This window comes from Alligator sinensis, unplaced genomic scaffold (assembly GCF_000455745.1).
Source record: "Alligator sinensis unplaced genomic scaffold, ASM45574v1 scaffold117_1, whole genome shotgun sequence".
Classification (NCBI taxonomy): Eukaryota; Metazoa; Chordata; order Crocodylia; family Alligatoridae; genus Alligator; species Alligator sinensis.
Window position 1 is genome coordinate 1,559,101 of NW_005841855.1, and position 15,508 is coordinate 1,574,608.

Sequence of the window (15,508 nt, forward strand, 5' to 3'; positions counted from 1 at the left end):
GTCTTTGGTCAGGCTGCAGTTGGAGTACTGTGTCCAGTACTGGGTGCCACACTTCAAAAGGGATGTGGCCAGCTTGGAGAGGGTTCAGAAGAGGGCCACCTGCTTGGTGAGAGGGCAGCAGGACAGGCCCTACGAGGAGAGACTGAAGGACCTGAACCTGTTCAGTCTCAGCAAGAGGAGGCTGAGGGGGGACCTGGTGGCTGCCTACAAACTCATCAGGGGGGATCAACAGCAAATAGGCAGAGCCCTTTTCTCCCCAGCACCGCCTGGGGTGACAAGGAACAATGGTAATAAGCTGATGGAGAATAGGTTTAGGTTAGAGATCAGAAGGCAATATTTTACAGTTAGGGTGGCCAAAATCTGGAACCAACTTCCCAGGGAAGTGGTCCTTGCCTCTACCTTGGGCAAATTCAAGAGGAGGTTGGATGATCACCTGTCTGCGGTCTTGAGAACCCAGCATTCATTCCTGCCTGTGGCAGGGGGTCAGGCTAGAAGATCTGTTCAGGTCCCTCCTGACCCTAGCTACTATGAAACTATGAATTCAGGAATTACATATCCTGAATGAATGATTTAATCACTAAGCTGCTGGATAAAAGCACAAGCCCTATCTCCTCATTCTCCAGGTGTATTTTTAAAGACAACTCTGCCCTTACCCTTGCTTGGGGTTTAGTTTTTTTTGGGGGGTTAAGAAAAGGTATAGGCATCTAACTCCAGAAAGTTCAGGGCTGTTTCCCCCAAGGAGAGGAAGGAAGTATAACTTACAGTAAGTAACTGAACCCTGGAGTCATGGGGTTTTAAAATCTATCCTCAACATTTCCTGTTCAATAGCTTAGGCAGCTCCCTGTTCTGTCTGCTAGCTTTTGTGTATCTCAAGCCTCCACTACACCTTACATTTATGCTGTAATTAACATGTTAATCACAGCGTATATGGCATGGTAGACCCATATGCACCCAATTTCAGGCACCATAAAAGGGTCTATAATGTAAACATTTTTATAGCTCATTTCTGTGCTCCCTTATATTTAACATGTGGTCAGGGCTGACAATCAGTCCCAAGGCCAGGACCATACCAGGGTCTGGACTGGCCCTCATGCATTGCCATCCCAGGACTGATAGTCACACCAACAGCCATGATAGTCAGCTGCAGGTACAGGTGGGGGAGAGTGTCTGAAGGGCTTCACCTGGTGGAGACTAAAACCTGTGCCCTCTAGCTACCAAGCCTCTGATCTCAGGGGGATCAGAGGCTTCTGGCAGGGTTTAAAGTACCGCAACAGAAGCCCTTTGACTGCTTTCACCTGGAGCCTCTGATCCCAAGGCAGAGCTGCCCAGTGCAGGGTTTTGACAATCAGCTGATCGTTGGCCACAGCCCTGACAAGTCTTAAACCAGACCCATGGCAGTTTGGGCTGGGGCCAACAATCACCTAGTGTAGAAAGAGCCTGGGATTATGATCCTGGGCTCTCCCTGCACTGGCAAGTAGTAATGGCATGGTTGGGATCTGATTCTTAACCCCAAAATTACACTGCTTGCTATGCACATATGGCATGGCAAGAGGCACAGTTGTTAGGATCAGGGAGCAGATCCCATCATGCCATTAAATGCATGTGTGCTGGGGCCTCAGAAAACTCTCCCCATGCACTGTAGGGAGACTTTAAGGGCCCTTCTACGCAACCAGGTAAAGGCACAATGGGATCTAATGTGCAACCCACACAGTCATACCTCCTGCCATGCCACATGGCAGGAGGCATGATTGAGGGTGTGCATTAGACCCTATCACACCTTCTTGCCAGTGCAGGGGAAGGCCAATCCCAGGCTCCCCCTGCACCAGCAAGAAGCTAGCTCCCAGAGCTGAGAGCCCCCTCAGCTGAGGGGGCACACCATATGCCCCTGTTGTGAGAGACTGCAGCTGCTGTGATCTCCCAGCTGTGGGGCACCCCACACACCTCCAGCACCTTGCAGCTGCTGCAATGTCCCAGCCGTGGGAACAGTCCACTGGGATCTCCCAGTCCTAGGGGTGCATGGGGCACCCCCAGTAAGTAGTAAGGGTATGGTGGGATCTAATCCCTAATCCCAAAATTGTGCCTTCTGCCTTGCACTTGTGGGAGGATTTGGCCCTGAATTAGAGTCTCAGCTTCTCCCAGCAAAGGAAAAGACAGGAATATACAATAAGAATATTAATTTTAACAGGAAACTCAGATTGGCAATAGCTTTTCTATATAAACAATTAATGGTATCAAGGGACTAGTCATTCATTGCCCAGAAGGAGAAAAAAAGAAAAAAAACAAACAAAATGCAAGAGTCTTTAAGGGCCCTTATTCTCAAGAATGCTCTTCACTGTTGAACACAGAACATTTGCTTTTTGCTTCAGCAAAAATCAAGTACAGAAAATATCTTTCCTTTCCAATGTTCTGAAGCTGTAAATATCTAACAGGTCCCAAGGTCCCAAGCTCCTTGCATGACCTCTTCTACCCATGTTCTGTTCACATTTTTAAAGACTGTATTGCAAATAAGATGATAGCTACCTCTGTATGGTTCAGTTAAGTCCTGGGGGTCTCCATACATGGTTGATCCCAGTGCCAGTTATATACATATTATAAGAACTGCAGGGTCAAGCCCTGTCAAAGTCCTACTTGAGCTGTGCCTTGTACATACTCACCAGCCAGCTCTGTCTAGGCTCACATGCTAGAGCCAGAATCTTCTAAACTCCCCTACACCTTGGCAGGCTTCAGCCAGTCTTCAGCTTCCAGGTGGAGACTTTGTCTAGTGCCTGCTCTAGGGAATGCAAGCTTTCATGAGTGACTGGTGCCTCCTGAGTCAGAGGGGCACTTCCCCCCACAGTGGACAGTCAGCAATGGGGGGAGGGGGTCCCCCATGGCCGGTCCCACAGGCCAGGGGGATCTGCTGACGTGGGGAAGGGCCCCCACGGCCAATCCTACCCACCAGGGGGTAGTTCCCCCATGGCCAATCCCGCCAACCTGCAACTGGCAGCAGCATGCCGCTGGCACTTCTGGGTCGGTGGGATCAGATCCTGGAGGACCACTTCTCCTGGTGCACTCCCCAGCCAGTGCTCTCGCCTGCCCCCCCTGCCTGGGAACACTGCTGTCAGGGGGTGCACCAGTGCTCTCAGGGGGTGCACATGCACCCCTGTGCACACTGTATGTGTTGACACTGCAAGCTTTGAACCAGTTCCTATTCCTCCCAGTACCAGTGCTGAATCTACTAAGTCTTCCCAGTTACTGAAGTGCACCTTCCCAAGAGCCCTTCCCATAGGAGCACTGTAGTTTATAGTTTAACCTTTGAGGAGTATGTAATGGAAGCAATGCAGGGAATGTTCAGAGGAGTTCCTAAACTGGTCACATGTTACTACTCTGAGACAAATCACAGAAGATAGATGGATCTAAGCAAAAATAATAAACAGCTGCACACAAAAAAATCCTCGCTCAAGTGTTTTTACCTCTGCAACAAACCTTTTGAAACAGGTCTGTATTTTGGGTTAGGTCAGTCCTTTTTCAGGTTGCAGATCCTGTCCTGGGACCTCATTTCTCTTACCTGCTTTCTACCTAGTCCTGCTTTCTTGTTTGAAAACTACCTACTAAGAGTAGATTTTGTCCTTCTCATATTGTATCTCTCACATGTGTCACCCTCTTTCTTCTTTGTCAGTCTCAAAGCCCCTCATGTCAGATCACCTGGTTACCAGCAACATGAAAGCCAAACTGGAAAATCTGGTATTTGCAACTTTGGCTGTGCTGTCTGGTATATCCATGGTATCATTAGGACAAACTCTAGTCATATAGCTAACTATCTACTCTTAACTATCTTCTCTGGGAAGAGGGGGTTTTTGGCTCTACAGTATGATTTGTCCCACGGTGCAAGAATTTTCAGGGAAGAATTTTAATTGTATAGCTGACAGATACCCATATTCTGATATTTTAAAGAAAAGTAACATTTTATGCCAGAGAATAAAATATACTCAAACAATCTGCCACGAAAGAGGCCATTTTAAGAATATGATCTTATTTTACACTTGAGTACTCTTGAGTTGGTCCAAAAAAAGTCCCACTGGAACATATTTCTCCACAAAAACTAGCTAAGTCTCATTATGTCTCTTTTTTTTTTGCCTATACAAAGATGAGACGCAAATGTGTGCATATCCTATAATATTTCCATCTAAGTGCCGGCTAAGCAGTCACTGAATAAAAAGAACAAGAACCCTAATGTGAGTCAGCCAACTGAATCTAGCATTTCTATTCCTTTTCACTTCAAGGCAACCTGCCTTTTTTGGCTTCAATTCTTCGTCAATTTTCCCTTTAAAAACTCTGTCATATCTCTTTCTACCTGGGGCTAGACAAAACTGCCACCAGGACTAATTTGGAAGAGATTAAACCTCACGTCATACTGGTGACTAGGTCTGAGGAAATGTGCACGCCCAGTGTTATTGAGGAGATTGGTACAGCCTTGATGATCTGTGGTCTAAGTCACTCAATAATCAATTTAGAGTAACATTCCTTCTGCTTTAAAAATGAAAATTCACAAAATTCAGCAGACATTGCTCTATAATAGTACATGTTATCTTGGCTTGTTGCTCAGCTGCTGTGAATTGGCCTAGTCTGTTGATGTGAATGGAATCAGGCAGATTTAAACCAACTGAGGTTCTGGCCCGAATGTCTGCAATTGGCTAATTAGAGCTCACCTTACAGAAGAAGCATTTTGTGCCATTTTACAAACAAAGATAAATAACTATGTATTCTTAAGGACTTTGATTTGTTTTCCTTGCAGACAGGGAGTAAATCCAGAGACAATAACTCCTTATCATTCTGTATCAGTCACTCCAAATGGGCTCTATCTATTTTTTATAGAGCTTATCATTTCTCTGACGCTTGAATTCAAAATAAAATCTGTCTCAAGCTATATACCATTTAATTAAGCACACATGTAGCAGATTCAGGGCTATCTGTTTCCAAATACCAAGAAATGGTCACTTCTTGCAAACTCCGATGACTATCTATATATTAATGAAAGCACGTGTCATATGTATATTGTCTTTATGACTTAAAGGCTATATATTTTCCCCATGTTTTCAAACCTCTAAAAACAAGTGTAAATAGTAATTCTTATTAATTGCAGTAACACCTGCACTGATATGGTCAAATCTGGTCAACAGCAGGTTCCCCTGCTGTTTTACTCAGCCAGCAACATGCTCTTGTCTCCGGCAGATGCTTCTGTTTTGTATTTCTTTTAGGCAGACAGTAACTTTATGGACTTTTTGAAGTTCATTTCAGGAATTAGTGTCCTTCTGTCTAATAAGCACTGTTATCCTAGAACAAAGCAATGAAAAGATCAGGAATCTGAAATCCAGTCTCTAAAATTTCTGGCAGTATTTATAATTGTTTTCATATAAACACACAAAGCTTCTTTCAGGTGTAGTTGGCAGGAACAAGGACTTGATTAAAATAAGTCTGGGACTCCCTTAAAACTAGGAAACATTTCCAAGCTAAGCACTCACGCAGAAATTTTTGGCTCACTAAATACTTTATCTGTACACCCTCAATAGGCAACACTTGCCTACTCACAAGCATTGAGTTTGTACAAAACAAGGAGCACTACAATAGGAGGAAAGGGAACACATCATAGACATGGGGAAAAAAACAGCAATAAATATATCTAAATTAATTATAAGTAGAGCATTCCCCGACAGCAATTTTGACAGCAGTCTGTTAACTCAGTTCATAGAAACAGGACTGGAAGGAACCTCCCCTGGGTCATCAAGTCCAACCACTTGCTATCACAGGTGACAACTTCATGTGATCCCTCTCGCAAAATAATCAAGCACTGTCTTCAAACTAGTTAAATTTATTCCACTCCCCGAGCAGTCATTCTCTGTTATGTAGAATAATGTTTTAATGAATTGTAGAAACCAGGATGTGGACCCTACACATTCAGAAAGACGCAAACAGTAACCACCATTAAAATAACACTTTCTGGAAGAAGTTTCCTAGTCTTTTCCCATTCCAGAAGCAAATAATGTAGCATCTTGAAAACTGTTTTGGTTGCTGACAACCATAGTGGTTTTATACCTGTGACAAACTTAGAAAGTTCTGTAGTCTAAGTCTCAAGAGCTGGATTCAGCAGGTCACCTCATGTATAATAAATGTTGTAGGTAATTTCTTCTTGGAAAAAGACATTGGATAGATAAGGATTGCTTTTCAGAGGTGCTGATGCCCATAGCTGAAGTCAGAAAAGACTACGAGCACTGAAGTTCAGGTCTTTGGAAACTGTAAAGCCCACTCCCAGAGCTCCTTATTTTCACCGTTCTTTCTGATATAGACTGGAATGTTCCAAATTATGATATTGTTGGAAAGTCAGAGTGTCCCTTTCACGCTTGCAGGCTTTTAAGTAGGTCTTTATGAAGCTTTCTTGCTTGACTTTATTTTTCCTTCATTTTTTTTAAATCTTATATTTATCTTTTTAGACCACTAGAACCTGTGCTGACTGAATAGTATATTGTTTGTGAATGATCCTACTGAACGGGCTAAATGGCATCCTGAACACACAGCCAATTGGAAGAAGCAGCATCACCTGCCTGAGCATCCTGGGGGAAGAAATGTGTCACTTAATTAACACATTTTCTCAACATCACCATGAAAGAAAAAAGGGTATGGAGGTCAACTGGATAATCCAGGATTGCTCTCAGTATTCTGAAATGTTTATGGAGTTTAGTAATTCACTATGCAGAATATGTTAAGATTAAGAAACTACTTTTTCCTTTAGGGTGATTTGGTTGTAGGGAGTTTGTTTTGTCTTATTTTCATCTTGGAATATACAGGTATTATACATTTTTTTAGGCTAGCTGTGTATCTTAATAAAAAATCAAGACTAATAGATTTATCTAGGCTCTACAAAAGACATGCCATGATGGCAAATTCAAAGTGCATAGAAAAATGAATATGAGCAGTGCAATTAAAAGACAGCATTCTTAGAATTGTTAATTGTATGGTAATTGGAAGTCAAAGCAGAGTCTGTTTAAAAATCCAAGACTTCTATTAGGAGTCCACAAACCAACAGCATGTCAACAAAAATTAGAAAAGGAGGCCAGATTTTAATTGTAAATGGGATACTACTCATCAGCAGTTTGGTTTCCCATGTGTAAGTCAGAGATAGTTGTTTGGCATTTTACATTTTACTCTTAGCTTAAAAAAAAAGAAGCACAACTGGCCTGCGTGTGGGCAGGTTTCTATTTGTTAGTAGTTAATGTACATTGAAACCAGGTCATATAAAAACATATCAGGCCAAATTTCCAACATGTGGCCTCTGACTAGGTGAATCCAAATGTAATAATCATTTCAATGCAGACACTATGCAGTAATGATGGATGCTGAAGCAATGTTGTGTATATTTATTACAATCGCTTTTTCCTACACCTCAGCTTTATTCCTTTTTGAAATGCAGGCCAGCATTCTGGCTTTTCAGGATGTTTTACAAAGCATTACATTGAGCTAAACATTGGGGCTAATGTATATAAAACTTTGAAATGTTGACCCCCAGGTAATACTTCCTGGCCAACTTTCTTTTCTATTCAAGGAAGTTTGTGCACAGCGAATTTAAAAGCACCAGCCCATGAAGACATTTATTTAGTACAAGGTGTGTACTGAGGAGCTGACTAATGCAGAGCTCCACTGTAAAACATCAGCATCTACATGTGCAATGCTGTTAGGGGAGAGTAAACTAATTTACTCCACCTCAGGATTGTATTTTTATATACAAGTACTATCCTGCAGCAGAGTACTTTACTCCACAGCAATACACATGTAGACAGGGACCAGGCTGGCTGGGGTACAACAGTACTTCAGTGTGGCAGCTGCCTACCAGCTAGCCGCGCACTGCAGCACTCTTGTGACCCAGCCAGCCCCTCTGCAGCATGTTGATCTGGGTCACAGCAGCCCCTAGCTGGCAAGCTGACCATCCCAAGCTCTTTGCCAGTCAGAGACGCTCCAACCCAGTTCAACGTGCTGCAGTCCTGGGTGCATGTATAAATGTGACGTCCAGTAGCAATAAACTCTGGCATGATATAGAACCAGAATTTACTACTTCACATTAATAGCACATGTAGATGTGCCCACCAAGGGCTAGTCTACAAGGGCAGGTTACCACAAAGTATTCTAGGACATAAATTAAGTAGCTACTCCATACTAACTTCCTGTATGGACACAGTGCAGAGGAGCTTGAAGGCAGCTTAGTCCCTTTAGAAAGTAGCTATATAGCATGACAGCGCCAGATCAGGATTGGTTTTGAAAGTGAGGTGAGCTACCTTGCACTTACTGCATGCTAAGGTATCCACATGGTAGTTAGGGTGGAGCAGCTTATGTACTGTAAATTCGCATCTGCCTTCCTCAGCAGCAACTGCTGCACATTGACACTTCCCAAATATGAGGTAGCTTGCTCCCCTTTGAACAAACTTTGCACGTTAGTGCCAAGCACCTAACATGTTGTAAATTCACATATACCCAATGCTAGCAGAGGAATTTGGCTCAAACCAAAGTACCCAGCTTGGTGAAGATGAGCTTAGAGAGATACAAATAAGGGAAACTGCAAAAGATGAACTTTCCACTCAAGTGTAGATGAATTAATCTAATCTCACCATTATAGACACCGCTACAGAAATATCTTTTAGACCTTACAGAAGAGGTAGATGAGAGCTACCCATTTCCTGTCTCTACAACTGCTTTGGCAATCTTCTATTACGCAGAAATGTATCCTTTACAGGTGAGTGGTCTGACACTAATTTGTGAGTAGTCCCACTGAACAAAGTGATGTGCATGCCAAACACTCTCAGTAGAAAAGGGGAGCATATTGCTGCACCACCCCCAGAACCTCCTGGTGAAGCCCATCCTCATCTACACCACAAACAAGTATTAAGCATGATAATTTCTTCCTTGGGGTTGGGCAGTTTAGAACACCAACTCTACAGACTCAACAGAGGACAGAAGCTAGGACAGGTATTTAGAACTCCGTTCTCATTCTTAGGAAGAAATTCCTTAGCAGGGCTCTCTTAGGCTATTAAATGAATAGAAGATAAGCTACCTCACATTTATCATGGGGTAACTGTGTTCACACATGCAGTTCCTGTGGAGTAGACAATGTGCTGTAAGTTCACATCCTATCTTATCTCATGATAACTCCCATACTCTTAGATGTATGTAGACAGAGAGCCCATCTAGATCATCCAGTTCCTGCAAGCTTCACACCCCACAGGTATCAGGGGTAAGGATTCCATAAACAAACATTTAACTAGAAACACAGGGCACATCTACATGAGACACTTTACTGCGCAGTAGCATAGTTTACTGCACAGTAAGTGCCCGTGTCTACACGTGTGCATGCTTACTGTGCAGTAAATGACACTACTTGTGAGTAAATTTGCTACCTGCAAATGCAAGTAGCAAATTTACTTGTGAGTAGTTACTGTACAATAATGCATGTGTAGACACCAATCAGGAGCAGATTTGCTCCCATGCCTCTGCGTTGGGTACCACAGGCAGATGCCCAGGCCCAGCAGCATGGGGATAGTCACACAGAGGCCCAGAGAGCTGGCATGGGAGCCCCAATGGCCTCGTTATTGCCCATGCCAGTGCCTACCACCCATCCCCAACTGCTCACAGGAGGAGACTGGCATCCACGTGACACTGTGGGGCAAGGTGGAGGTGCAGCACTAGTTCGCATTGGGCAGGCACTCCAACACCCATGTGTATGAGAGGCTGTCAAGCCAGATATGGCAGCACAGGGACAACTGCTCGGCACAGCAATGCCACGTAAAAGTCAAGGCCTTGTGGACACAGTGGGTCACCATCACTGACAACAATTGTCAGTTGGGGAGTGCCTACGAGTCCATGCCCTTTATGTGGCAACTGACAGAGATCCTTGTGCCCTGGAACTCAGGTCACAGTTGTGCTGCCTGCCTGAGCAGCATGGGCTGCCTGTCTGAGCCCCCACCCTGGCCTGGCACCCCCAGAGACGTGTCCCTGGGGGAGGGTCCCTCTGGGCACCAGCAGCTAATCCCACTGAGCTCCCTACCTGCAGCCTCCACCAGCAGCTTGGGGAGCCTGGGCCAGCAACTGCCCCAACAGCTCGGCAGCCACAGCCCCAACCATGAGGTGTGGCCAACCATGTCAGCACTGGCCACCAGCAGTGCCAGCTCCTCCGTGGGGGTGGCCTCTGCCCAGGCACGTCGCACCCTGTCATCCGAAGGGTCCACCTGGAGCCACACATCATTGCCGCTAGCTGGCACCAAGCGGAGCTGGCAGGCACACCAGCCCCAACCAGAGGCTACACTGGGTGGGAGGGGGCACTCTACCCCTGCCACTGCCCCTGCCCCCTGCTCTTGTCCCGCTTCCCACCCAGCCCAGCTGTACTCCCCTGGGCCCTGGGTTCCCTCCTCACAGCACATGGAGAGGTGAGAGACAGTGCAAAACTTTATTGAGCAGTCCATGCCCCTGCAGCTAGGCAACCGCAGTCCTCTCACGCACTGAGGAATGTGTCAGTGCCAGCTGTGATGTCCTCCTTGGCTGTGGAGGGGAGAGGGGGAGAAGGGGCAGAGACATGTATCGCAGCCACAGGTAGCCCTCTAGGGGGTGGTGGAGGTTGGGGGGCAGCCTGGGCTTGCCCCCCATGCCATCAAAGCTCAGGGTCCCATGCCAGTTGTACAGATACACCCGGGGCACCATGGTGATCAGCAGCAACAGGCTGTAGTGGGTTGGGTACCCCTCAATCCATGCAAACAGATCCTTGTGCAGCACCCAGGACATGCGCAGCAGGGGCATGCTCAGGGCACAGTGCTGATGTGGAGGGGGCTAGCCCCAGGGTGCCTCCCTGGAGAGCCCCCCTGCAGGGAGGGTGGGGGCGCAGGTAGCTCCTTGTCCTAGTTGTCTGGGAGCTCCACACCCCCCAAGCCTGGGCACCATGGGCTGTGCAGCAGCACAGCAGAATGGCTGGCCTGCAGGAGGAGAAGTGGGCAGCAGAGTCTGGAGCTATGGCATTAGATGCTGCTAAGAGCCTGGCCTTTCCTTTTCTGGGAACGAGATGGAATCAGGCTGGCTGCAGCCAGCACCCAGCAGCTCACCTGCCCAGGGGAGAGAGGGGGTATGGGGGTCTTGGCTAGCAGCTGCCTGGCCTCAGGCCCACCTGGCTGACTTACCAGGGTCCCTTGGTACCCGTACATGCCCAACCCGCAATCTGAGGCCTGATTGAAGGCTGCGGGTCATGCATGTGGAGCACCATGTGCCCCAACACATTCTGGAGGGCACCATACATCTCCAGGATGGCCTCCCAGACAGTGGCTTTACCCATCCCAAAGAGACAGAGGAGGCGAGGAGAAAGCTGCCATGTGCTGCCCCTGCACTGTACATGGTGCTCCTGGCCAGAGAAGTGGCTGGCCAGTGAGCAGAGAGCAGGGCTGGCTTTTCAAGATGGCTGCTGGCAGTTCCCCTGGCAGGGGCCCATTGCAGGGCCAGCTAAGAGCAGCAAATCTGCTGCCATGTTCCTACATGTATAGATGCCTGCCCAGGAGCATTTACTCGCAAGTAGTTTACTTGTAGGTATACTGACCTTGGACCAACTGCACGTGTAGACGCTCCCACATTGTTCCTAAAATGGATTTATAATTGCTACAACTTGGATTAAGAATTGTAAACTTTTTTTGTGTGCAAATTACTTATTCATTCAAATTCCAGTTGGTTGTACAAATCTATCACTCCATTTATCTACTTATACTGCACCCACCATCACAGTATCTGAGTGACTTGCTCATGTCCCTTCATATATTCACTATTTATAAACACGTGTACCACTGGACTTTGTTCCCATGGATATTTCAGTAATTACTGTTTTTCAAACAAATACCCATGTTAACAGTAGTATATATTAACAGTAGCATTTGTGCATGTATAGAAATGTTAATTATACTCAACTGCTGCTATTCATCATTTCTGTTATGGTTCACTCATCCCATCAGGAGGCTTCGTGACCAGTTAAACAGCACAAAGGGTGACTAGTACCTCATTCTGGTGGCATGGACACTCAGGGGAGTGTCTGGATGTTCAGAGGTCAAGAATTCAAGGCCATAGCAGAAATGTTCACAGTGTAGCCATGTCAGATTCCAACAAATCTGCAAATTCTGCTAAATACCTTGTCTCACAGACACAAGAAAGGATGGAAGGGTAACTAGTCAAAGTTAAGAGTTTTTAACAGCCCTTAGATATCAAAAATCTGCAGAGCGCTCTCTGGCAAAACTAGGCAATTGTCCATAACTGGGGTTCTTAGATACTCCTGCAACACAAACAAGAACAACAGAAATCAAGATTGGCTTGTGAATAAGTTTGCAAATGGAATAGCTGATTCAAAATGCATAATTGTACCAGCTACACTATTCTGCTGCTAACTTGGCCTTTTTCGTGAAATATTATGATCTGCTCTTTCATGTGTATTTTCTTAATAAAATGAATTATAGAGAAGTGAACACAGATTTTCAAATATTTGGGGAAAAGGATCAAAGTGAAATACAAATTTTAAATCTGATAAACCAAAGCCAACATGTTCAAAGATGAATGCCTAATATTACACTCATGTTTTTATTTAAATGTCTTGTTATGTGATCTGATTTGTACAGGTGTTGAATATCCTGCAGCAACCAGCCAAAATCAATAGGAACTACTGGCTGCCCAGTACCTTTGAAAATACCTCACTTATTCACATGTACAAAAATTGGGTTACAAGCCAAATGTTTAGGTCCTATTTTCAAAATCCTATCCTGAATAAACCTCTAGAAACTAACTGTGATCTAACTGTAAGCAGTGCAAAATGCCAAACCCCAAACAGATTCCTGGATTCCAATGTGAAAACAAGAAGAAAGAACAAAATAACATTTAAACCAATGGAATGAGCTGATTCTGACAAATAAGATTAATGGAAGCCACTACAGTAATAGCACACTTCAGTCCATGCAGTCATTAAAATGAGAGGCTGTAAGGAAATGTTGTGATCTTGCGAATTAAAAGTACAGTAGGAGTCACAAAAGAAAAGTCTGTTTGCATTAAGAAGGCATTATTTATAATGATGCCCAGGCCACATAAAGCCAGAACAGAGCATGGGCAGGGCAGAATGCAGTAGGAGACATCTGATGATTTGTGTGTACATCTTTCTTCAAAATATATGAAACTAAGACACCACCTGTTTGCTTAGTAGTGATCAGAATCTATGAATTAATTTAAAAGGTGACTTTCAAAAATATTTAGTAGGAGGAAATATCATTGAAAGAGAGCTTAAATCTTACAGAGCTGTTATCTCTGCAGCATGAGACTTGCATGGCCTCCACAGTTATCCAAAGTGGCAAATGTTTCCCAGAATTCTTAGGGAAAGCTGACATACTGAACTAATCTTTAATTTATTGATGTCCTACTTCACTGAGAGATGTAGTATATCAATAAATGGCTTTAGTTAAGAAGCTAAGGTCTAAGAAGCAATGGTAGGAGCCTGCAAAAGTACATCAAGGCTTACAGAAAATATAATCAGGAGCTTGTGGGAGAAAATTGATGTCTGGGAAGGACAGAAAGAACAAACAAACAGCTCAAACTTTTAAGATCCACAAGAACAATTTTCTGCAAAAGAGCAGTGCTGGGTATCTTAATAACTCATACTTTCTGAATGCTTGATCAATCATCATGCTATTCCTAGAATATTACTATGAATTAATTAGTGGCCACCATTAAGAAAAACATCCACTGCTAGAAGGCAGAATAGAAAATAACTTCATTGTCTTCGACAAAATGTAGCCTGGGCAAGTGATGACCTTTTCTTGGCAGCTGCTGTTGGGCTTAAAATCCTTTGATCCAACGCAATAGTTGACAGTGCTTTGCTTAGCACCTTGTTTGACTTGGTAACAGGCTCAGTAGAAAGGGCAAAAACCAAGAACAAAACTGAGTTCATGGATATGAGCTCAAAGGTCAGTATTTGTTCTTTCACTACTTTCCCCATCATTTTTTTTCCAAAAATGAATGAAAATGCAAATAACAAGGAAGTGCATCCACAGCAATGGTAGGGATAAACAAGCGCTAGGGTGACAACGACTACACATCTGCCTACATGTGATGCAGATCTTTGTATGTGTAACCCACTAGTAAGCATGTGTTACAGGCTTCCCTCTGCAGAACAGGAGACATCAGGAAGCAATGCACAATGAGACATGCACTTACTGTTGTTGCACTGCATTCTTCATTGTCCACTGCTTCCTGACACCATGCAAGTGAACCAGGTTCCCAAAGTCATGCATAGTGTAATGCATAGTGTAGCTCAAAAATATATCCTCTTATTCACTAGCAGTGGAGGAATGACCCTCTTCTAAGGAATATGTCCCGTATGGATGCATGTGGTTCAGAAAATAGAATCAGCCGGGAAACCACTGGAACAAAGAAATCTGCAAAAATTTACTCTCCACAGGCCATGCAAACACTGTAATATCTATGGATTAACCCCTTCAGGCACAGTACAATACTTCCATGAAAATTGGAAAGAGCAGTGGTGGAAGGCAGACCACCAAATAAAAGGTGAAAAAGGTCTCTAGTTACAAGACAAGGTTTTCAGGAGTCATTCCTTCGTCCTATGGAAAGATAATTAAAAATTCTCCAGTGGGCAGTTTCCCAACCAAAAAAATGCTGATTTTATAAATTTAACATGTTCCTATGAGAAATGTGGGAAAGAATGTATTTGTCCCCCCCTAGAAGAAAGACTACAATAACAGCATAAAAACATCCTTCCTCTCAGTGCTGTATTAAAATGCTAAACTTTTCTATACATTTCTTATAAGCCTAAAAACAAAATTAAAAACTAGATGAAGTAACCTGGATTTAATCTGGCTTTTAGGGAACAAAAAAGAAACTTTCAGTACCTGATCAGTGCCTGAAAAGTAAGGAGGATATTTATATTAAACGTTACTAGTTAGAACCTTTCTTGTTCAGATTTTATCAGGGCTCTAATTCTAAGTCAAAGAGAATTTCAAGGAAACTCATATTCTGCTGTTTTTCTAAAGATATGTTTTTAAACCCCAGATTCCTTCAATTATCAAATGCTTCTTCTGCCCCCTCCTTCCAACCTCTGATATGTTGTCAGTGTTTCTATCTGATTCTATTTACAGACATCACTCCCTAAACTGTAAGTCTGTGTTGAGATTTCTCAGTACAGCCTCAAAGCCAAAAGTCTTTACATAACCTGGAAACAGAAGAAAGGTAGCTGTGAGTGACTGAATGGAAGAGAAAAAATGTGATTGTGAGTGCTGAGTATTTCACGTGTACAGGGAGAAGGGGTTCGTACCATTATTTGCTTTTTTATAATTAAATTATTTTCGTTTTATTAAGTTTGTTGTTTTTTTCTTCTTGTTAAGAATAATTAAGCCATGTCTATCTTCATTTTCCAGGATGAATTTGTAGAGGACTGGAGAGTTAGTAGGGTTATCAAAAGTACCAAGAA